Source organism: Anolis carolinensis, unplaced genomic scaffold (genome assembly GCF_035594765.1).
Source record: "Anolis carolinensis isolate JA03-04 unplaced genomic scaffold, rAnoCar3.1.pri scaffold_12, whole genome shotgun sequence".
Classification (NCBI taxonomy): Eukaryota; Metazoa; Chordata; class Lepidosauria; order Squamata; family Dactyloidae; genus Anolis; species Anolis carolinensis.
Window position 1 is genome coordinate 17,492,293 of NW_026943823.1, and position 25,077 is coordinate 17,517,369.

The following is a 25,077-nucleotide window of genomic DNA, read 5'->3' on the forward strand; positions in this document are numbered from 1 at the left end:
ATTACAATGAATAAAACACAGTAAAATCACATTATGCAAACAATACATTACATTAAGCATAGGTGAAGATAAAGGTTTCCACTGATGTTAAGTCCAGTCATGACCGACTCTGGGGTTTGGTGCTCATCTCCATTTCTAAGCCGAAGAGCCGGCGTTGTCCAAAGACACCTCCAAGGTCATGTGGCCAGCATGACTGCTAGGTTGGCAGGAGCTGGGGTTAACAGCGGGCACTCACTCCGCTCCCGGGATTTGAACCTGCAACCTTTTGGTCTGCAAGTTCAGCAGCTCAGTGCCCATTAAAACATAAAGTAGGTAAAAGTAAAATAAAATACAATGAACCACCAGGATGGTGGAGGGGGATAGTATGGAGTGGCCAAATAGAACTAAAGTGGCATAGTAAAGTTATAAAGTGCTTTGGGGCAGAGGACAAAGTACAACTATTTCATAAAATCGAATCTCGTAAAATGGAAGGAAAGAAATCGGAGAAGGCTAAGATTTGGAGGAATTAATGTGGGGTGGTGCAGTGGGTTAAACCACTGAACTGCTTAACTTGCTGACCGAAAGGTCGCAGGTTCGAATCCGGGGAGTGGAGTGAGCTCCCACTATTAGCCCCAGCTTCTGCCAACACAGCAGTTTGAAAACATGCAAATGTGAGTAGATCAATAGGTACAGCTTCTGTGGGATGGGAACGGTGCTCCATGCAGTCATGCTGGCCACATGACCTAGGAGGTGTCTACGGACAACACCGGCTCTTCAGCTTATAAATGATGAGCACCAACTCCCAGAGTTGGTCACGACTGGACTTTATGCCAGGGGAAACTTTTACCTTTACCTAGAAGTAATAATAACCACAGCAACAGCAACTATAACACTATGTAAAAAAATAAAACATTTTCTGTTCCTGGTTTGAAAGTGTTATTCCCTATATAATTGTGCAGTCCTTACTTCGAAAGTACAGTAGAGTCTCACTTATCCAACATAAACGGGCTGTCAGGATGTTAAATAAGCGAATATGTTGGATAATAAGGAGGCATTATGGAAAAGCCTATTAAGCATCAAATTAGGTCATGATTTTACAAATTAAGCACCAAAACATCATGTTTTACAACAAATTTGACAGAAAAAGTAGTTCAATACGCAGTAATGCTATGTAGTAATTACTGTATTTACCAATTTAGCACCAAAACATCACAATGTATTGAAAACATTGACTACAAAAACATTGACTACTAAAAGGCAGACTGTGTTGGATAATCCAGAATGTTGGATAAGTGAATGTTGGATAAGTGAGACTCTACTGTAGTTTAGTTGTTCTATTCCAGAAACTTTGTTTTTGTGGCTGCCACAAACTAGGTTGAATTGGTTGAGACTCGATAAAATATTCATTGAAAAACTATCGCAAAAAGTGCTCCAGGATGTCGCTCCCGTGGAAACAAAGTTTTTGCAGTTTAATAAACCTTTTCCGTGTTTTTATGATAGACCCAATTAGGAAATGACATTTATAACTCAGAGGGAAAAAAAATCATGTTACATACAGTAAAGTCTCACTTATCCAACATAAATGGGCCAGCAGAATGGATAATAAGGAGGAATTAAGGAAAAGCCTATTAAACATCAAATTAAGTTACGATTTTACAAATTAAGTGCCCAAACATCATGTTTTACAACAAATCGACAGAAAAAGCACTTCAATACATGGTAACGTTATGTAGTAATTACTTTATTTACAAATTGAGCACCAAAACATTGCAATATGTTGGAAACATTGACTAAATAAAATTGGCTACTAACAAATTGATTATAAAGAAAGATAGAATTGCATAAAATGAACTTACAGTAACAACATTATCGGAAATTAAATCCATAAAAAAGTTCAATCCTTGCTGCGTTGGATAATCCAGAACATTGGATAAGTGAATGTTGGATAAGTGAGACTCTACTGTCGTTGCAATCGGTGTAATATATGATCTGGTATTTGTGTTTCTATGTATGGCGGTAAGGCTGGGCAATGAAGACTTCCCAGGAAGAATATGAATATTAGGAATGCAGTGCTGGAAAACGTCTCCGAATACCAAAAAAACAACAAATGGGTCAAAGAGCACATTGCGGCTGAGCTCTTTCTAGAGATCAGGAATAGGACGAAACTACTGCTATTGTACTTGGATGCTTGACAAGATAACATGACTCACTGACTGGGAAATTTGTCATCATGCTGGGAAAAGTGGGAGAAAGTACCAAAGTCCAAAGCAGGTGGATTGTCGGAGTTTGGAAAGCTTGAGCTGGATTCGTGGCAAGATAGGATGCATCTAAACCCGGCATGGGCAAACTTGGTTGTCCAGGTGTTTTGGACTGCAACTCCCACCATTCCTAACAGCCTCAGGCCCTTTCCTTTTCTCCCTCAGCCGCTTAAGCGGCTGAGGGAGAAAAGGAAAGGGCCTGAGGCTGTTAGGAATGGTGGGAGTTGCAGTCCAAAACACCTGGACAACCCAAGTTTGCCCATGCCTGCTCTACACTGTAGAATTTATGCAGCTCAGCACGCTTTCACTGCCATGGCTCAATGCTATGGAATCCTGGGAGTTGCCTTTTTGCAAGGTCTTGAATGTTATCTGCCGAAGAGTGCAGCGACCTCATCAAACTGCAACTCCCAAGATTCCTCAACAGTTAAACTGCATTAAGTCCACACTCTAAATCAGGGGTCCCCAAACTAAGGCCCGGGGGCCGGATGTGGCCCTCCAAGGTCATTTACCTGGCCCCCGACCTCAGTTTTATAATATAATATTTTTATATCAGTTTTAATAATATAATATATTGTAAATACATATAATATTGATAATAATCTTATGTTATACAATATAATACTAACAGTAATACCATATAATAATATTAATTGTATGTTATATATTACATATTATATAATAGTATAGTGGTATAGTTCAATATAGTAATATATAATGCTAATATTGTGTTATGCTAATAATATAATATATTGTATGTACATACAGCTGCTCTGAGTCCCCTTCGGGGTGAGAAGGGTGGGATATAAATGTAGTAAATAAATGCAGTAAATAAATAATTAATTTTAGACTTAGGCTCGCCCAAAGTCTGAAATGACTTGAAGGCACACAACAACAACAGTTCTAATTAACTTGACTATTTCATTGGCCAGAAGCAGGCCCACACTTTCCATTGAAATCGTAATAGGTTTATGTTGGTTAAAATTGTTTTCATTTTTAAATATTGTATTGTTCTTTCGTTGTTGTTGTTGTTGTTGCACTACAAATAAGACATGTGCAGTATGCATAGGAATTTTTTTTTTTCAAATGATAATTCGGCCCCTCCACAGTCTGAAAAATTGTGGACCGGCCCTCTGCTTAAAAAGTTTGGGGACCCCTGCTCTAAATGTACCCAGCCTCTCATACCGCTATGCTATGCTGGCTTTTTCAAATAACACACTGCAAGTCACTTCTGGTGTGAAAGAATCGTCCATCTATGGAAACGTTGCCCATGAACGCCAGGATGTGTTGCCATCCTGCTGGGAGGCTTCTCTCACGTCCCCGCAAGCTAGAGCTGACAGACAGGAGCTCACCCCATCTCGCCGATTCGAACTAGCAAGCTTCAGGTCAGCGTAGCGATAAAATCCAACCCATTGACTCTAGATAGTAGAGGTAAAGTCAAAGGTTTTCCCCTGACATTAAGTCTAACGTGTCCGACTCTAGGGGTTGGAACTCATCTCTATTTCTAAGTCAAAGAACCAGCATTGTTGGTAGACACCTCCAAAGTCATGTGGCTGGCACGACTGTTACCTTCCCGCTGGAACAGTACCTATAGATCTACTCACATTTGCATGTTTTCGAACTGCTAGGTTGGTAGAAGCTGGGGCTAATAGCAGGAGCTCACCCCACTCCCTGGATTCGAACCGCCGACCTTTCGGTCAGCATGTTCAGCAGCTTAGCGGTTTAATCCTCTGCACCACCTGGGGGCTCCAGTTCAGTTTACATCGGTAAAAAGCATCCATCAGCATTAAAAGGGTTGTGAGTAATGAATGTAATAGTATTATGCATCTGTCTCCATATCCGACAAAACGGAGGCTCTCTGATAAAAAAAACAGTAAAGTGGAAAGAGTTTCTGCAAACATCAAGAAGCCTGAACAGAAACCTTGGACTTCAGGATGGTCTTTTAAAAATGGCAATATCCCTTTAAACCAAAGGATCTTGAGGGGAGGCCTGCTTTGTCTCCGACTTACTGTATATACTCGAGTATAAGCCTAGTTTTTCAGCCCTTTTTTTAAGACTGAAAAAGCCCCCCTCGTCTTATACTCGGGTGAGGGTCCTGGTTGGCTTATATTTGGGTCAGCTTATACTCGAGAATATATGGTACATTTATTATTTTTCTCTATTGTTATTGGTATTATTATATTTATTATTTTTCTCTATTATTGTTGCTACTATTACATTTAGTTTACTCTATTTTTATTATTATTATTAATACAATTATTATTTCACTCTAATCTTATCATTATTATTATTATTGCATTTATTATTTTACTCTATTTATTATTATTTTATTATGACACAGCAAACAAGATAGACATGCCGGATTTCGTTTCACAAAATCACAAGTCGAACACTTCCCAAGTGTCTAGGACTGTGTGATGTATTTTCGAATGATGCGCACAGGTCCCAGTAGTGTGGCCTTTTGCAGTTGGCAGATCATGATTTTGTCAATGTCTATTGTTTCCAAATGCCGGCTGAGATCTTTTGGCACGGCACCCAATGTGCCGAACACCACCGGGACCACCTGCACTGGTTTCTGCCAGAGTCTTTGCAGTTCAATCCTGAGGTCCTGATAGCGGCTGAGTTTTTCCTGTTGTTTTTCGTCAATGCGACTGTCACCTGGGATGGCAACATCGATGATCCAAACCTTTTTCTTTTCCACAACTGTGATGTCTGGTGTGTTGTGTTCCAGAACTTTGTCAGTCTGGATTCGGAAGTCCCACAGTATCTTTGCGTTCTCATTTTCCAATACTTTTGCAGGTTTGTGATCCCACCAGTTCTTTACTGCTGGGAGGTGGTACTTGAGGCATAAGTTCCAGTGAATCATTTGGGCCACATAGTTGTGCCTCTGTTTGTAGTCTGTCTGTGCTATTTTCTTCTTCTTTCTTCTTCTTCTTCTTCTTCTTCTTCTTATTGCATGAATTATTTTACTCTATTATTATTAAAATTATACATAAGCACATTTACATTGAAGAAGATGAAAATAATGATTTGATCAGAGTTGGACAGTCTTATCTTAAATTTGAGCTTTATGTAAATATTCAAAAACATTTAACCTACTGATGCCCCAATTCATGTAATTTTATTGTTATACATTTTTATTTCTGAAATTTACCACCCTCGGCTTATACTGGAGTCAATGTTTTCCCAGTTTTTTTGTGGTAAAATTAGGTGCCTCGGCTTATATTTGGGTCGGCTTATACTCGAGTATATACGGTACTTGTTGGAAACCAAGGGATCTCTCATATGAACATAAAAACGGGGTGGATGAGACACTCACTATTTTTATTATTATTAATACATTTATTATATCACTCTGATATTATTATTATTATTATTATTATTATTATTATTATTATTATTATTGCATTTATTAATTTTTATTTCTGAAATTTACCACCCTCGGCTTATACTGGAGTCAATGTTTTCCCAGTTTTTTTGTGGTAAAATTAGGTGCCTCGGCTTATATTCGGGTCGGCTTATACTCGAGTATATACAGTACTTAGAAACTTGCTTGAAACTACAATTTTCCGCGCTCCCTTCCAGTTCTCTAGCATTTCCTTTTCACGTGCCCCAGTCATGTCATCATCAGCCTTTCCAAAAAGGACCTGAAAAACAAATGCCGAGTTTCCATCTGATAAGATCTGATCAAAAGAGGTCTGCGTTTCAGGGAGGAAGAGATAACGGAGCCAGAGGATTGAAAACAAGAAATACTCCGGTCAAAGGAGAACTCTCCGGTCCTTGCCGCTCTGTCCGTGTTTCGCTAAGTGTCCATGTTCTCTTCATTTTCCGACTTTCTTTGCTCTGCTCCAAACCCCCAAAAACATGCCGTTTCACCAGAACACCGACTTTGTGAACAAAACCTCCTTTCATGGGGCTGTGCTTGGCCAAAGTCACAAGCGGGAGCCTTCTTGCACACTCCCATGCGCCAATGATTTCCTGAGAAAACCAGTCCGTCCTGATTTGAAACACAGCAAACGGCCAAAGAATTCCCTAAGCATTTCTAACAGGCGATGACTTCAGATTTTCATCCGACTGGGCCTGAACAAATCACGTGGAACAAATATAGATACTAGCATACAGCCATGGCAGGGAAAGTGGTGTCAAACTGCATGAATTCGACAGTGTAGATCAGTGGAATACAAACACAATTGGGAAATCCTTTCACTTTCATTTTGAACTTTCCAAATATCTATACCAGGAGTCCCCAAACTTTTTAAACAGGGGGCCAGTTCACGGTCCTTCAGCACATTGGAGGGCCGGACTATAGTTTTTAAAAAACTATGAACGAATTCCTATGCACACAGCACATAGCTTATTTTGAAGTAAAAAACAAAATGGGAACAAATACAGCCTCAATGTTGTTAATCATCATCATCATCATAAAAATAATAAAGAGGGTTGGGCCATTTAGTCCAACCCTTCTGCCTTTGTGCACCAAAAGCACAAGCAAAGCACCCCTGACAGATGGCCACCCAGCCTTAATGTTAATAGTCCAACCCTTCTGCCTCTGTGCACCAAAAGCACAAGCAAAGCACCCCTGACAGATGGCCACCCAGCCTTAATGTTAATAGTCCAACCCTTCTGCCTCTGTGCACCAAAAGCACAAGCAAAGCACCCCTGACAGATGGCCACCCAGCCTTAATGTTAATAATAATAATAATAATAATAATAATAATAATAATAATAATAATAATAAAGAGGGTTGGAAGAGACCCCTTGGGCCATTTAGTCCAACCCCTTCTGCCTTTGTGCACCAAAAGCACAAGCAAAGCATCACTGACAGATGGCCACCCAGCCTCAATGTTAATAATAATAATAATAATAATAATAATAATAATAATAATAATAATAATAAGGGTTGGAAGAGACCCCTTGGGCCATTTAGTCCAACCCCTTCTGCCTTTGTGCACCAAAAGCACAAGCAAAGCACCCCTGACAGATGGCCACCCAGCCTTAATGTTAATAATAATAATAATAATAATAATAATAATAATAATAATAAAGAGGGTTGGAAGAGACCCCTTGGGCCATTTAGTCCAACCCCTTCTGCCTCTGTGCACCAAAAGCACAAGCAAAGCACCCCTGACAGATGGCCACCCAGCCTTAATGTTAATAATAATAATAATAATAATAATAATAATAATAATAATAAAGAGGGTTGGAAGAGACCCCTTGGGCCATTGAGTACAACCCCCTTCTGCCTTACTGCACCAAAAGCACAAGCAAAGCACCCCTGACAGATGGCCACCCAGCCTCAATGTTAATAATAATAATAATAATAATAATAATAATAATAATAATAAGGGTTGGAAGAGACCCCTTGGGCCATTGAGTCCAACCCCTTCTGCCTTTGTGCACCAAAAGCACAAGCAAAGCACCCCTGACAGATGGCCACCCAGCCTCAATGTTAATAATAATAATAATAATAATAATAAGGGTTGGAAGAGACCCCTTGGGCCATTGAGTCCAACCCCCTTCTGCCTTTGTGCACCAAAAGCACAAGCAAAGCATCACTGACAGATGGCCACCCAGCCTCAATGTTAATAATAATAATAATAATAATAATAATAATAATAATAATAAGGGTTGGAAGAGACCCCTTGGGCCATTGAGTCCAACCCCCTTCTGCCTTACTGCACCAAAAGCACAAGCAAAGCACCCCTGACAGATGGCCTCCCAGCCTCAATGTTAATAATAATAATAATAATAATAATAATAATAATAATAATAATAATAAAGAGGGTTGGAAGAGACCCCTTGGGCCATTTAGTCCAACCCCTTCTGCCTTTGTGCACCAAAAGCACAAGCAAAGCACCCCTGACAGATGGCCACCCAGCCTTAATGTTAATAATAATAATATTAATAATAATAATAATAATAATAAAGAGGGTTGGAAGAGACCCCTTGGGCCATTTAGTCCAACCCCTTCTGCCTTTGTGCACCAAAAGCACAAGCAAAGCACCCCTGACAGATGGCCACCCAGCCTTAATGTTGTTGTTAATAATAATAATAATAATAATAATAATAATAATAATAATAATAAAAAATCACACAGCCCTAAACACTTGGGAAGTGTTGGACTTGTGATTTTGGGATACAAAATCCAACATCTATATCTCGTTTGCTGTGTTATACTGTATTTTTGTGTCAATAATAATAATAATAAACAGGGTTGGAAGAGACCCCTTGGGCCATTTAGTCCAACCCCCTTGTGCCTTTGTGCACCAAAAGCACAAGCAAAGCACCCTTAATAATTAAATATGGTAAATACCATCATATATATATATATATATATATATATATATATATATATACACACACACACACACACACACACACACACACATACATACATACATACAGACACACACACACACACACATCATAACTAGTACTTAGGATGACTTCTCTTTTCTATTATCTTTATTTCTATTTCATATCTATTTCTCTAAATCTAACTATATTTTATTATTGTAACGATAAAATCTTAAGAAAGAGTATCTAAAAATAAATTATTAATTAAATAATAATTATAATACCATTATAAACAAGCAAAGCTTTGGAAGGCACGGGAGGAGGCGGGAAAGGTGCAGAGGAGGAGGGAGCAGCCGCCGCCACGGGGGCCGGATAAATGGCTTCAATGGGCCACATGTGGCCCCCGGGCCTTAGTTTGGGGACCCCTGATCTATACACTAGTGGCAAAGTGTATTAAAGCGCTGAGCTGCTGAACTTGCGGACCAAAAGGTCCCGGGTTCAAATCCCGAGAGCGGAATGAGCGCCCGCTGTTAGCCCCAGCTCCTGCCAACCTAGAAGTTCGAAAACATGCAAATGTGAGTAGATCAATAGGTAACGCTCCGGCGGGAAGGTAACGGCGCTCCATGAAGTCATGCCGGCCACGAGACCTTAGAGGTGTCTACGGACAACGCCGGCTCTTCGGCTTAGAAATGGAGATGAGCACCAACCCCCAGAGTCGGACACGACTGGACTTAATGTCAGGGGTAACCTTTACCTTTACCTATGTATTAAAGAACTGCAAGCAGCAAACATTAAGAAAAGTACTCCCAAAATGCACCAAATGAAGAGACAAAATATAACGCAGGTTTTCCATAGGGAAAGATAGCATCTCCGGGGCCGAGAGCAAAGAGTGTTTGCGCCGACACAATTTCTCCAGTATATTAAACACAATTTATTCTTATGCAACCAACCGCCTTGCACAGCTGTCAAGGTCACCCAGACCTCCTTTGCTCTGCGGCAGAAAAGGCGACGGCACAAGTTGCAACTTTGCCACATACTTGCGGGGTATTCCATGCATTTTATGAACCCCATAGTGGATTGCAATCCCAGTTTGGGGCCTGCGTGCCTTCGCTCTGGATTCTAATAGCTGAAAACATCATTATTCCATTTACTCGAATCTAATGCTTTCCTTTTTGGGCTAAATGTCTCCGCCAAAATTAGCATGCGCATTAGATTCGCATCTTACGGTAATCACCAATAAATCTGCAGCACTTTACCTATTATCTTGAGTTTACAACTTTTAGAATATTCACTTTACTTAGTCTTTTATCATAACCTCGCTGTTTTAACTCCATGTTTTATTAAGTATGTTTTTAAGTTGTATAGGTTAATGTTTAAAATTTTACAATTTGTGTATGTTTTTGTTTATTGATGTATTGTATACTGTTATTGCTTTTATCTGGTATTATCTGTAAGCCACCCCGAGTCCCCTCCGGGGGAGATGAAGGCGGGGTATAAATAAAATTATTATTATTATTATTATTATTATTATTATTATTATTATTATTATTATTATTATTATTATTGTATGACACAGCAAACAAGATAGACATGCTGGATTTCGTTTCACAAAATCACAAGCCGAACACTTCCCAAGTGTCTAGGACTGTGTGATGTATTTTCGGATGATGCTACAGATCACAGTTGGGTGGCCTTTTGCAGTTGCAGTAATTTTGTCAGTGTCTATTGTTTCCAAATGCCGGCTGAAATCTTTTGGCATGACACCCAATGTGCCGATCACCACCGGGACCACCTGCACTGGTTTCTGCCAGAGTCTTTGAAGTTCAGTCTTGAGGTCTTGATAGTGGCTGAGTTTTTCCTGTTGTTTTTCGTCAATGCAACTGTCACCTGGGATGGCAACATCAATGATCCAAACCTTTTTCTTTTCCACAACTGTGATGTCTGGTGTGTTGTGTTCCAGAACTTTGTCAGTCTGGATTCGGAAATCCCACAGTATCTTTGCGTTCTCATTTTCCAATACTTTTGCAGGTTTGTGATCCCACCAGTTCTTTGCTGCTGGGAGGTGGTACTTGAGGCATAAGTTCCAATGGATCATTTGGGCCACATAGTTGTGCCTCTGTTTGTAGTCTGTCTGTGCAATTTTCTTACAGCAGCTGAGGATAGGATCAATGGTTTCGTCAGCTTCCTTGCAGAGTCTGCATTTTGGGTCATCAGCTGATTTTTCGATCTTGGCCTGAATTGCCTTTGTTCTGATGTCTTGCTCCTGGGCTGCAAGGATCAGGCCTTCTGTTTCCTTCTTCAGGGTCCCATTCGTGAACCACAGCCAGGTCTTCTCCTTATCAGCTTTTCCTTCAGTTTTCTCAAGGAACTTTCCATGAAATGTTTTTTTGTGCCAGCTGTCAGCTCTAGTTTGTAGTGCGGTTTTCTTGTACTGGTTTTTTGTCTGCTGTGCTTTGAGGAGTTTCTGATTTTTGACTTCAATCAAAGCAGGTTCTTCACTTTGCTTTACATCTTCTGCCAGGGCATGTTCTTCTTCTTTGGCTGCTTGTTTTACTTGCAAGAATCCTCTGCCCCCTGATCTTCTAGGCAGATATAGCCGGTCAACATCACTGCGAGGGTGCAGTGAATGATGAATGGCCATGAGTTTTCTTGTTTTTCTGTCCATATTGTCCAGTTCCACCTGTGTCCAGTTTATGATGTCAGCAGCATCATAAATAATAATAATAGAATCATAGAATCATAGAATAGTAGAGCTGGAAGAGACCTCATGGGCCATCCAGTCCAACCCCATTCTGCCAAGAAGCAGGAAATCGCATTCAAAGCACCCCCGACAGATGGCCATCCAGCCTCTGCTTAAAAGCCTCCAAAGAAGGAGCCTCCACCACAGTCCATGGCAGAGAGTTCCACTGCTGAACAGCTCTTACAGTCAGGAAGTTCTTCCTGATGTTCAGGTGGAATCTCCTTTCCTGTAGTTTGAAGCCATTGTTCCATTGCGTCCTAGTCTCCAGGGCAGGAGAAAACAAGCTTGCTCCCTCCTCCCTATGACTTCCCCTCACATATTTGTACATGGCTATCATGTCTCCTCTCAGCCTTCTCTTCTGCAGGCTAAACATACCCAGCTCTTTAAGCCGCTCCTCATAAGGCTTGTTCTCCAGACCCTTGATCATTTTAGTCACCCTCCTCTGGACACTTTCCAGCTTGTCAACATCTCCCTTCAATTGCGGTGCCCAAAATTCCAGGTGTGGTCTGGAATAATAATGGTAATAATAATAATAATAATAATAATAATAATAATAATAATAATAATAATATCTCAGTGATGAGTCAGAGCAAAAGGGGAAGCTGCTTCAGAGCCCCTGGAGATCCTATCTTATCGACCTCCCTCAATTTGAAGATCTCACCAATGGCTTTCCTGAATTGCATGAGATATCAAAAACAGGATCAGTTTTGGAAACAAAAAGGGAATTGGAGCAGCCAACAAAGCAGAGGCCTAACCAGGTCGAAAGCAAAGGCACCATCTCAATGCCCCCGTTCTTCCATCTCTTGCCAATTCTGAAACATTTCCCAAAGCAGGTCTACATCTAATGCATAGCGAGAGTCCAGATTAAATGCCAGTCGTAAAAATCCAATATCAAAAGCCCGGCAAGAAAAGCAAAAGGCCATTCGGCGCGCGCTGTTCAATTATGATTCGATCCAAAAAGGGCTCCTAATGGGTTTTGTTCAGACTTCGCCATGAGCTCACGGGAAGATTGTGCATTGAACTCATAAATAATACAAGGGCCAAGATTTTGCATCGCGGTGGCACAGGGTAAACCTCCACATGAAGGCCGGGCAGAAACACAAGCTTATCAGTAGACAATGACATGAGCTGAAATGGGTTTTTGTAGATACTCTAAAGCAGGGGTCCCCAAACTTTTTAAACAGGGAGCCAGTTCATGATCCTTCGGACCGTTGGAAGGCCGGACTATAGTTGGCCACCGAGCAATAATAATAATAATTATTAATAATAACAACAACAATAAAAAGAGGGTTGGAAGAGACCCTTTGGGACATTGAGTCCAATCCCCTTCTGCTTTTGTGCACCAAAAGCACAAGCAAAGCATCCCTGACAGATGGCCCAGCCTCAATGTTAATACAGTAGAGTCTCACTTATCCAACACTCGCTTATCCAACGTTCTGGATTATCCAACGCATTTTTGTAGTCAATGTTTTCAATATATCGTGATATTTTGATCCTAAATTCATAAATACAGTAATTATTACATAGCATTACTGCGTATTGAACTACTTTTTCTGGCAAATTTGTTGTCTAACATGATGTTTTGGTGCTTCATTTGTAAAATCATAACCTAATTTGATGTTTAATAGGCTTTTCCTTAATGCCTCCTTATTATCCAACATATTTGCTAATCCAACATTCTGCCGGCCAGTTTATGTTGGATAAGTGAGACTCTACTGTACCAATAAAATTACATTAATTGAGGCATCAGTAGGTCAAATGTTTTTGAATATTTACATAAAGCTCAAATTTAAGATAAGACTGTCCAACTCTGATCAAATCATTATTCTCATCTTCTTCAATGTTCTTATGTATCCTTTTAATAATAATAGAGTAAAATAATAAATGTATTAATAATAATAATAAATACAGGAAAATAATACATGTAATAATAAAGTAAAATAATAAATGCAATAATAATAAGAACAGAGTGAAATAATAAATGTATGAATAATAAATACAGGAAAATAATACATGTAATAATAAATAGAGTAAAATAATAAATGCAATAATAATAATAATAATATCAGAGTGAAATAATAAATGTATTATTAATAATAAATACAGGAAAATAATACATGTAATAATAGAGTAAAATAATAAATGCAATAATAATAAGATCAGAGTGCAATAATAAATGTATTATTAATAATAATAAAAATAGAGTAAAATAAATGTAATAGTAGCAACAATAATAGAGAAAAATAATAAATGTAATAATACCAATAATAATAGAGAAAAATAATAAATGTACCATATATTCTCGAGTATAAGCTGACCCAAATATAAGCCAACCAGGACCCTCACCCGAGTATAAGCCGAGGGGGGCTTTTTCAGTCTTAAAAAAAGGGCTGAAAAACTAGGCTTATACTCGAGTCTATACAGTATGTTTCTGGTAATTTTGGGATTTTAATTTCTAAGATTTTTTGGGTGTTTTCATGTATTAAGTTCCAGAACTCTCTTGCTTTCTTACATGCCCACCACAAATGGTGGTAGGTTCCTTCTTCTTCTGCGCACTTCCAACATTTGGTATTTATAGATTTATTTATCATTCTTAATTTTTTAGGAGTCGTATGCCATCTATACAGCATCTTCATCCAGTTCTCCTTTGCAGCATAACAAGGAGGAAGGATGGGAGCATATGGGAGTAGCTTTAAGTATTTTTAAGACTATCTGATTTTTTAAACATTTTCATACGACCTTTCATGGCTATCAAACTACTTCTTTCAGATGCAAGACACAGAGGGTGCACCTACACTGTGGATTTAATGCAGTTTGAAACCATTTTAATTTCAGCATTCCAGTATGAATGGTTTCTAGGTCCTCCAAGCAACTCTGACTCCGTCTACGCTGACATTATAGAGCAGATTGAATTGCATTACATGCGTGTGGACTGATATAATGCAGTTTAACGTTATTTATTTATCATTTTGTAACTTTATAAATCTATAACGCAGTTCAATCTGCATTATAATGGCAGTGTAGATGGGACCTCTATGGTGGACGTTGCCATGGATTTGTTGGAGAGCGAGCACATTCCTTAAGGGTTGTTGTATGTTTTCCGGGCTGTCTGGCCATATTCTAGAAGTATTCTCTTCTGACGTTTCGCCCACATCTATGGCAGGCATCCTCAGAGGTTGTGAGGTATGGAGAAACTAAGCAAGGAAGGTTCATATATATCTGTGGAAAGTCCAGGGTGAGAGAAGAACTCTTTGTCAGTTGGAGGCCAGTGTGAATGTTATAGTTAATCACCTTAATTAGCATTGAATAGCTATGTAATGTCAGGAGGAAACGCTTCTGGAACATGGCCATACAGCCCTGAAAACTCACAGCAACCCAGCAATTCCGGCCATGAATGCCTTCGACAACACATAACTGCAGTATGGATAGTATGGATAGTAAAGACAATGAGGACCTTGGCAGGGCAATGGGCATCTTATTTCTCGAATTTACCGAATCTCACCCTCCATCCTGCCAAAGATTAACATTGGCTTAGGGTGCATCTAAGGTAAAGGTAAAAGTTTCCCCTGACGTTAAGTCCACTCATGTTATGCTACGTTCTGCTTTTTTGTTCTGTATTGTGTAGTGTTATTGTTGCATTGTTTAATTGCATTCTGATATGTTGTTTTTATATTTTGTCTATTGTATTGTCTTGGGCATGGCCCCATGTGAGCCGCCCCGAGTCCCCGTTGGGGAGATGGTGGCGGGGTATAAATAAAGTTTTATTATTATTATTATTATCATGTCTGACTCTGGGGGTTGGTGCTCATCTCCATTTCTAAGCCAAAGAGCCGGCATTGTCTGTAGACACCTCTAAGGTCATGTGGCTGGCATGATTGCATGGAGCGCCCTTACCTTCCCGCCGGAGCGGTACCTATTGATCTACTCACATTTGCATGTTTTCAAACTGCTAGGTTGGTAGGAGCTGGAGCTAACAGCGGGCGCTCATTCCGCTCCCGGGATTTGAACCTGGGACCTTTTGGTCCGCAAGTTCAGCAGCTCAGCACGTTAACACACTGTGCCACCGGGGTCATATTGGAGTCAATATGGACTCTATTATTCTTCTTTCTATTATTATTTGGAGTTGTAAACCCCCAACTTTTCCAAACTGAGCCTTGGTGGAACATTCACTATGGTTCTGCAGGTGCTGATGGAGAAAAGCCTATATTATTATTATTATTATTATTATTATTATTATTATTATTACTACTACACTGTAGAATTAATGCAGATTGATACCACTTTGGCTGCCATGGAATCCTGGAAGTTAATTCTTTGCCAAGGCAACTGATCTCAATCAGAATGAATGATTTGGCCAGCATGATTTCCATTCTTTTGGGAATTATTTTGTCCCCCGGTCTTTTGGGGGACTTCATTAAACTACAACTCCCAGGTTCTATAGCACCGAGGGAGGGTAGTCAAAGCGGTATCGAACTGCATTCATATGATATAATGCAGGCGCACATTATTTGCCGAAGGTTGCAAATTGACTCCAAAGCAAGTTGCACTGAGTGCGGTTTTTCCTCCCTCCACTCTGTTGTTTGTTTTGTTTTTAAAAAACGCAACTATTGTTCCATGCAATGAAAAGGGAGAGAGGCAAATAGAGAGGAGTGGTAATTAAAAAAATTAATCGTCACAGATCCTTGCGCCAGGCCCACACCCTGCAAACCACGTGACGCTGCAAAGCTTCTGAATACAAATTGTTCTCTTCTCCTTCCCGGCCACGATCTTTGCCGCCGACAAGCAAAGGCATGTTGCAGCCGAAGAGGACGGGAGGGAGGGAGCCGAAATCTGAGCCGCGTCTCATAGGCCTCGACTTTCCAAATGATTTCACACATCAGAGGCTATCTGGAGGAGCGTAAAGAACATGGCCAGATTCATGCCTGGCTTGGAGAGACAATTCAGACTTGCATGGAAAAACACCACAACTCTGGCTGGAGAGGAAGTTTTCACCAAGACACAAAACCAGAACAGCGAAAACCAGCATTTCCTGCCATCGTTTGCTTTCGTTCTCAGCAAAAACCGCCGTATTTTGGTGCTTTTTACACTACTTTTTCACAACCCCACAAATACAGCAACAGAGAGGAAGCCATTTCAAATGAGCTTTGTTTTTCGGAAGAAAAATGCCAATTCCGTGCCGAAAGTGGAATTGTGCAACTCGGCTAGTTGCAACACGCGGCACTGCCATTTTGCACATAAGTTGCCCACCTCCTCTTGACTTGAGAAGGTTGACATTCGAAACGATCCCATAAAGCAACGCAATTCCACATTTTGGGATACGGATCGTGCACCCAACTCGCATGCAAAGTCTGGCTGCAAAAAATACATATTTTTTCCTACCTCATTTTTCTAAACTCTGCCACAGTCTTACGCCACAAAAGAAGTTTGCCTCTCCGTGTAGGAAACTCGTGTTTGCTGTGTCACGGCCCTCCATTCCTCGCAATCGGTGGGATTTGGGGTTGGTCTTGTTGTTGTTTTTGGTTCGGTATAGTTTTGCTGCCTTGAGAACAATCGGCAGTAAAGGGGAGGGGGGAGAAGGGGGGAGAAGGGGGAAATAGGCTGCCGCGTCTGTCAGGAGCAGCGCCAAAACTCCCTCCTCGGTCTCCTTTAAAAAAGGAAAGACGGAGAGAGAGAGAAAGGAGCAAAAGAGGAGAGAACGCCCTCCTTTTGGAAGGCTGCCAAGCAGCCTCTTGATCATGAGGCTGTTTTCAGAACTGAACAGAGATCTTATTGACACAGCAGCGTACGGCCTTCTGCGAGACATTGGACAACAGGTCGGGCCTCGCACACAAACGCAGGCAGGGCCCTGGTTCAGGCAACGAAGAGGCGCATGAAGGAGCCAGCAGCACTCGCTCTTACCTCGCAAAGAGAAAGACTTAATGGGTGGTCGGATCTGGGAAGGACAGCCAGAACAAGAACCAAAGTGGCTGAATGCCAGTAAGCAAAGGAAAAGGACTTGGCTGCCAAAACAAGGCACTAGTCCGCATGAAAACATGCACCCAGCGTGACATTACTTTTCTCCCAGTCTGTTGCTTCATGGAGGTTGGGTTTTCCCCTGACGTTAAGTCCAGTCATGTCTGACTCTGGCGGGTGGTGCTCATCTCCATTTCTAAGCCGAAGAGCCGGCGTTGTCTGTAGACACCTCCAAGGCCATGTGGCCGGCATGACTGCATGAAACGCTATTACCTTCCTGCTGGAGCGGTACTTGTACAACAGCCAGGTAATTTTCAAATGTAGGCGAACAGAATTTCAGCGCCCCCCCCCCAAACCAATCACTGAAAAATAAAAGCGTTGGATAAGCGAAAATGTTGGATAATAAGGAGAGATTAAGGAAAAGCCTAAATAAAGAACAACACTCTGAAAACAGGGGAATTCCAGACTGGAAACAATCAGGGCCAGCTAACACCTCCCAACCAAGGATGCCCCCATTGAGGAAGCAGCCAGGCTTTGAATCTGCAAGGCCATTAAATGCTAATCAAGCTGGCCAATTGCAACATTCACACTAGCTTCAAACAGACAAGAGCTCTTTCTCCCACCCTGGACTTTCCACAGATATATAAACCCCACTTGTCTAGATTCCAACAGACCTCACAACCTCTGAGGATGCCTGCCATAGGTGTGGGCCTGGCCCCGGAGGCAGGCCTGGCCCTGGGCCTAGCCCCAAAGGCTGGGCACAGACCCCGAAGCCGAGCAGGCCCAGAGACCGAAGCCAAGATAAGGTGGGGGGGTGTGCCCAGGTGCGCGCGCATGCATGCATGCATGCATGCGCACGCCCCGCCTCCTCTCAGCTTCGGTCTCTGGGCCCGCTAGGCTTCTGCCTGCGAGCGGGCCCAGACCAAAGCCGAGAAGAGGCGGGGGTGTGCGCGCACCCGGGAGCACCTCAACTGCGCCCCCAACAGAATGGCGTCACAGGCAAGTGCTTTGTTCGCCTGGCGGTTGAACCGCCTCTGGCAACAGCAACAAAATAGGGCTTCAGCTAGTACTAAACAACAACTCCTAAACGGTGATATTTCAATGGGCTGGTGTGAGTTTTCCGGGATGTATGGCCATGTTTCAGAAGCAGTCTCTTCTGACGTTTCGCCCACATCTATGGCAGGCATTCTCACAGGTTGTGAGGTCTGTTGGAAACTAGGCAAGTGGGGTTATATATCTGTAGAATATCCAGGATGGGAGAAAGAACTCTTGTCTGCTTGAGGCAAGCGTGAATGTTGCAATTGGCCATTTTGATTAGCACTGAATGGCCTTGCAGCTTCAAAGCCTGGCTGTTTCCTGCCTGGGGGAATTCTTTGTTGGAAGGTGTTAGCTGGCCCTGGTTGTTTAATATCTGGATTTCCCAAGTTTCCCCCCGTTTATGCATTCACACATCCATATGCTGTGTGCATGTGCATCCGTGTGCCGTGAACATCCTGGAGCAACTACACCACCCCAGCTACCTCCACCGCCAGCAAAACTATCACACACATATCCTCAAAAAGCTGCTTATACAAGTGTAAGACATAGAACGAGTGAGAGGCATTACAGTTAATGCAGATCCTTTCCCGACTACTTGTTATGAATATTGGGTAAAAGTAAAGGTTTTCCCCTGATGTTAAGGCCAGTCATGTCTGACTCTGGGGGTTGGTGCTCATCTCCATTTCTAAGCTGAAGAGCTGGTGTTGTCCGTAGACACCTCCAAGGTCATGAGGCTATAGGCATGACTGCATGGAGCACCATTACCTTCCCACCGGAGCAGTACCTATTGATCTACTCACATTTGCATGTTTTCGAACTGCTAGGTTGGCAGAAGCTGGGGCTAACAGCGGGTGCTCACTCCGCTCCCGGGATTTGAACCTGGGACCTTCCAGTCTGCATGTTCAGCAGCTCAGCGCTTTAACACACTTCACCACCGGGGCTCCGTTATGAATACAGTAGAGTCTCACTTATCCAAGCTAATCAGGCCAGCAGAAGCTTGGATAAGCGAGTATCTTGGATAATAAGGAGGGATTAAGGAAAAGCCTATTAAACATCAAATTAGGTTATGATTTTACAAATTAAGCACCAAAACATCATGTTATACAACAAATTTGACAGAAGAAGTAGTTCAATACGCAGTCATGTTATGTTGTAATTACTGCATTTACGAATTTAGCACCAAAATATCACTATATATTGAAAACACTGACTACAAAAATGCATTGGATAATCCAGAACCTTGGATAAGCGAGTCTTGGATAAGTGAGACTCTACTGTACTAAAATTGTATCCAAAAATCTTGTGCAAAGTTCAAATAGATTATTAGCTTCACATTATTATATTTTACGACACAGCAAACAAGATAGATATGCTGGATTTCGTATCACAAAATCACAAGTCAAACACCAAAATATCACGATATATTGAAAACATTGACTACAAAAATGGCTTGGATTATCCAGAGGCTTGGATAAGCGAGGCTTGGATTAGTGAGACTCTACTGTATTATCTACTTTATTTATATTTATTTATTTATTTATTTATTTATTTATTACAATATTTACATCCCGCCCTTCTCACCCAACAGGGGACTCAGGGCAGCTTACAAAAAACACATTTATAAAAAGTATACAGTGCAATATAAATCAGTTTTAAAAAAATATTATTAACTTACATCAGTATTATTAAACACATTATAAAATACAGATATCCCATAGCGGGCCTTTAGTATCTGCTGGGATCGCCCGTGGATACCAAAACCTGTGCATAATCGAGTCCCATGATATACAATGAGGTAATAACAAAGTGCTCCTAACATAAAACGACAAGATGAAAGTTTGCCCTCGAGCCTTGGATGGTTGAATCTGTAGATAGAGAATCCATGGATGCAGAGAGCCGGCTGGACCTGCTGGTTAATTCTGAGTTGCAGCCCTGTAATAATGGGCCGCGCATGGCCTTTGGGCACATCGGGAGGTTAATGACAGCCAACGCTGAGAAGAATAGAAGCGAGATCAGCCCAAGAGTGAGAGATGCTAAAGAGTAATGGCTTTTGACATTCAAAGCCCTCCATGGTTTGCGTCCAGGTTTCCTACAGGATGGCCTCCTTCCATACAAAATATAGAATTTTTGAAGGGCTGCGGTGGCGCAATGGGTTAATAATAATAATAATAATAATAATAATAATAATAATAATAATAATATATCTGCCTAGAAGATCAGGGGGCAGAGGACTCTTACAAGTAAAACGTCAATGCGACTGTCACCTGGGATGGCGACATCAATGATCCAAACCTTTTTCTTTTCCACAACTGTGATGTCTGGTGTGTTGTGTTCCAGAACTTTGTCAGTCTGGATTCGGAAGTCCCACAGTATCTTTGCATGCTCATTCTCCAATACTTTTGCAGGTTTGTGATCCCACCAGTTCTTTGCTGCTGGAAGGTGGTACTTGAGGCAGAAGTTCCAATGAATCATTTGGGCCACATGGTTGTGCCTCTGTTTGTAGTCTGTCTGTGCGATTTTCTTACAGCAGCTGAGGAGATGATCAATGGTTTGGTCAGTTTCCTTGCAGAGTCTGCATTTTGGGTCATCAGCTGATTTTTCGATCTTGGCCTTAATTGCCTTTGTCCTGATGTCTTGCTCCTGGGCTGCAAGGATCAGGCCTTCTGTCTCCTTCTTCAGGGTCCCATTCGTGAGCCAGAGCCAGGTCTTCTCCTTATCAGCTTTTCCTTCAATTTTGTCAAGGAACTTTCCATGCAATGTTTTGTTCTGCCAGCTGTCAGCTCTAGTTTGTAGTGCGGTTTTCTTTTACTGGTTTTTTGTCTGCTGTGCTTTGAGGAGTTTCTGATTTTTGACTTCAATCAAAGCAGGTTCTTCACTTTGCTTTACATATTCTGCCAGGGCAGGTTCTTCTTCTTTGGCTGCTTGTTTGACTTGTAAGAGTCCTCTGCCCCCTGATCTTCTAGGCAGATATAGCCGGTCAACATCACTGCGAGGGTGGAGTGAATGATGAATGGTCATGAGTTTTATTGTTTTTCTGTTATTATTATTAGGTAAAGGTTTCCCCTGACATTAAGTCCAGTTGTGTCTGACTCTGGGGGTTGCTGCTCGTCAACGTTTCTAAGCCGAAGAGCCGGCGTTGTCCATAGACACCTCCAAGGTCATGTGGCCATAGGTATGAATGCATGGAATGCCGTTACCGTCCCGCCGGAGCGGTCCCTATTGATCTACTCACATTGGCATGTTTTCGAACTGCTAGGTTGGCAGAAGCTGGAGCTAACAGCAGGTGCTCACTCCGCTCCCCGGATTTTAATCTGGGACCTTTCGGTCTGCAAGTTCAGCAGCTTAGCACTTTAACACACTTCGCCACCGGAGTATTACGATGGGTCAGAATGGCCTTCTGCCTCCCCAGATCCAGCCCAGGTGAGGCAGGAAGATCAGGGCTGGGTTTGGGAGCGCCTCTGCCTGCCGCGTGCTGGGATGTAATGCAGCGGTGGCCGTCTGTTTGTGCCGTCTGCCGGAGCCCAAATGCCAAACCGCAGAGGCAAAGGACGCCTCAAGGAGAGGCAGAGCCGAGCTCCGTCTGCATCGGGAAGCTGCAACGCTGGCCGGTCCTCAGCAACGCCACAGTCAGGGGAAAATAAAACCCCTGCAATGCCCAAGCGCTGCAATTTCTAGGAGATTTAAGACCTTGCAAAACGACATCTACAGTGTAGGTCAGATATGGGCCAACTTGGGCCCTGCAGGTGTTTTGGACTTCAACTCCCACCATTCCCAACAGCCTCAGGCCCCTTCCTTTTCCCCCTCGGCCGCTTAAGCGGCCGAGGGGGAAAAGGAAGGGGCCTGAGGCTGTTGGGAATGGTGGGAGTTGAAGTCCAAAACACCTGCAGGGCCCAAGTTGGCCCATGCCCACTCTAGAATGAATCCAGTTTGATACCACTTCTGGAGTCACTACGCAGGCCAATATGGCTGGAGTCCACTCTTGATAGCAAGCAGTACATGTAAGTGGGTTGCTGTGAGTTTTCCGGGCTGTATGGCCACGTTCCAGAAGCATTCTCTCCTGACGTTTCGCCCACATCTATGGCAGGCATCCTCAGAGGTTGTGAGGTCTGTTGGGAACTAGGCAAGTGGCGTTTATATAACAGTGGAATAATGTCCAGAGTGGGTGAAAGAACAAAGAACAATCAGGGACAGGTAACACCTCCCAACAAAGGATTCCCCAGGTAGGAAGCAGCCAGGCTTTGAAGCTGCAAGGATGTTGAATGCTAATCAAGTTGGCCAATTGCAACATTCACACTTGCCTCAAACAGCCAAGCGTTCTTTCTCCCACCCTGGAAATTATTGCACAGATATATAAACGTCACTTGCTTAGTTTACAACCTCTGAGGATGCCTGCCATAGATGTGGGCGAAAAGTCAGGAGAGAATGCTTCTGGAATATGGCCATACAGCCCGGAAAACATACAACAACCCTGTGATCCCGGCCATGAAAGCCGGTGAAAGAACAAAGAAAGTGGGTGAAAGAACAAAGAACAATCAGGGACAGGTAACACCTCCCAACAAAGGATTCCCCAGGTAGGAAGCAGCCAGGCTTTGAAGCTGCAAGGATGTTGAATGCTAATCAAGTTGGCCAATTGCAACATTCACACTTGCCTCAAACAGCCAAGCGTTCTTTCTCCCACCCTGGAAATTATTGCACAGATATATAAACGTCACTTGCTTAGTTTACAACCTCTGAGGATGCCTGCCATAGATGTGGGCGAAACGTCAGGAGAGAATGCTTCTGGAATATGGCCATACAGCCCAGAAAACATACAACAACCCTGTGATCCCGGCCATGAAAGCCTTCAGCAACACATAGTACAGTACATGCAATCTTCCATTGTAAGACACAATGACTCTAAGAAACCCCTACCTACCCATTTCGGTGTCAACTATAACAAAAATGCGCAAAATACACTTGTAATTGTAAGATGCACCCAATTTTTAGGGGTAAAGACGGCATCTTAGAATGGGAGAAATGCAGTACAGTAGAGTCTCACTTATCCAAGCCTCGCTTATTCAAGGTTCTGGATTATCCAATGCATTTTTGTAGTCAATGTTTTCAATATATCGTGATATTTTGGTGTTCGACTTGTGATTTTGTGATACGAAATCCAGCATATCTATCTTGTTTGCTGTGTCATAAAATATAATAATGTGAAAAGCTAATAATCTATTTGAACTTTGCACAAGATTTTGGATACAATTTTAGTACAGTAGAGTCTCGCTTATCCAAGCCTCGCTTATCCAAGGTTCTGGGTTATCCAATGCATTTTTGTAGTCAGTGTTTTCAATATATCATGATATTTTGGTGCTAAATTCGCAAATACAGTAGTTACTACATAACATTACTTCGTATTGAACTACTTTTTCTGTCAAATTTGTTGTATAACTTGATGTTTTGGTGCTGAATTTGTAAAATCATAACCTAATTTGATGTTTAATAGGCTTTTCCTTAATCTCTCCTTATTATCCAAGATATTCGCTTATCCAAGCTCCTGCCAGCCCGTTTAGCTTGGATAAGTGAGATTCTACTGTATCGTGATATTTTGGTGCTAAATTCATAAATACAGTAATTATTACATAACATTACTTCGCATTGAACTACTTTTTCTGTCAAATTTGTTGTATAACTTGATGCTTTGGTGCTTAATTTATAAAATCATAACCTAATTTGATGTTTAATTGGCTTCTCCTTAATCTTATTATCCAACATATTTGCTTATCCAATGTTATGCCGGCCTGTTTATGTTGGATAAGTGAGACTCTACTGTATTTAAAAGGTTGGCTTGGGCTGTGGCGCAGGCTGGAGAGCAAGCCAGCTGCAACCAGCGGCAATGAATCACTCTGACCAGGAGGCCATGAGTTCGAGGCCCGCTCGGAGCCTATGTTTGTCTTGTCTTTGTTCTATGTTAAAAGGCATTGAATGTTTGCCTATATGTGTAATGTGATCCGCCCTGAGTCCCCTTCGGGGTGAGAAGGGCGGAATATAAATGTTGTAAATAAAATAAATAAAATAAAAGGTGCTTTTCACTTGGCTATACTGGAGATGATGAAGGCCACAGAAATATCGTTGGGAGCTTCCATGAGTCCCAGACCACCCTTTGCTTTTTGATAGAAGTTAAAAGATTCCGGAATAAAGGAGGGGGAAAAGTGTGTCTTTCCCGGGACACAAAGCCCTTTCATCTCCTTTGAAAGGAAAACCAACTCAATTCAGCTCCATTGTTTCCAAGTAAGTGCCCTGCTTTACAAACAAAGAAGCAACCCTTGCACACGACAAAAGGCAACTAAACCCCTGACTAGGTTCCTAAAACCCGGGAGCTAGAGGTTAACACCGAAAGGGCAGGGAAATTCCATTGGCGCATGGGCTACTAACCGGGCAACAACTAGCCGGGCAAAGATCCAACCCTTTCGTGAAGAAGACATCGAAAGCAATGTCTAGAAATGCATCACTCCAACTGCCAGCCCTTGTATTTCACTGCTCAAGACTAGTAAACTTGAACTCACAAGCATACTTCCTCCAGTTCCCATGCACATATGCCACTCAATGGGTTTACTCCATGGAAATGTAGTACCGTATATACTTGAGTATAAGCCGACCCGAATATAAGCTGAGGCACCTAATTTTACCACAAAAAAAACCTAGGAAAACATTGACTCCAGTATGAGCCGTTTATGAGAAATAAAAATAGATACCAATAAAATTGCATTAATTGAGGCATCAGTAGGTTAAATGTTTTTGAATATTTACATCAAGCTCCAATTGAAGATAAGACTG

General features: G+C 41.9%; 1 protein-coding gene across 5 annotated transcripts in view; it reads right to left on the bottom strand.

Moving 5' to 3' along the window:
• The window catches only part of mbnl3 (muscleblind like splicing regulator 3), a 136,195-nt gene that overhangs the window by 96,885 nt on the left and 14,233 nt on the right, over nucleotides 1–25,077 (bottom strand). The window contains exon 1 of one of the 5 annotated variants that reach the window (XM_062963827.1): nucleotides 16,651–17,487. The exons of the other annotated variants lie outside the window; for them this stretch is intronic. The gene's annotated coding sequence lies outside the window, so the exon portion shown is untranslated. Of the gene's footprint in view, nucleotides 1–16,650; nucleotides 17,488–25,077 lie in introns of those variants that run through there. 5 annotated transcript variants of the gene reach the window in all.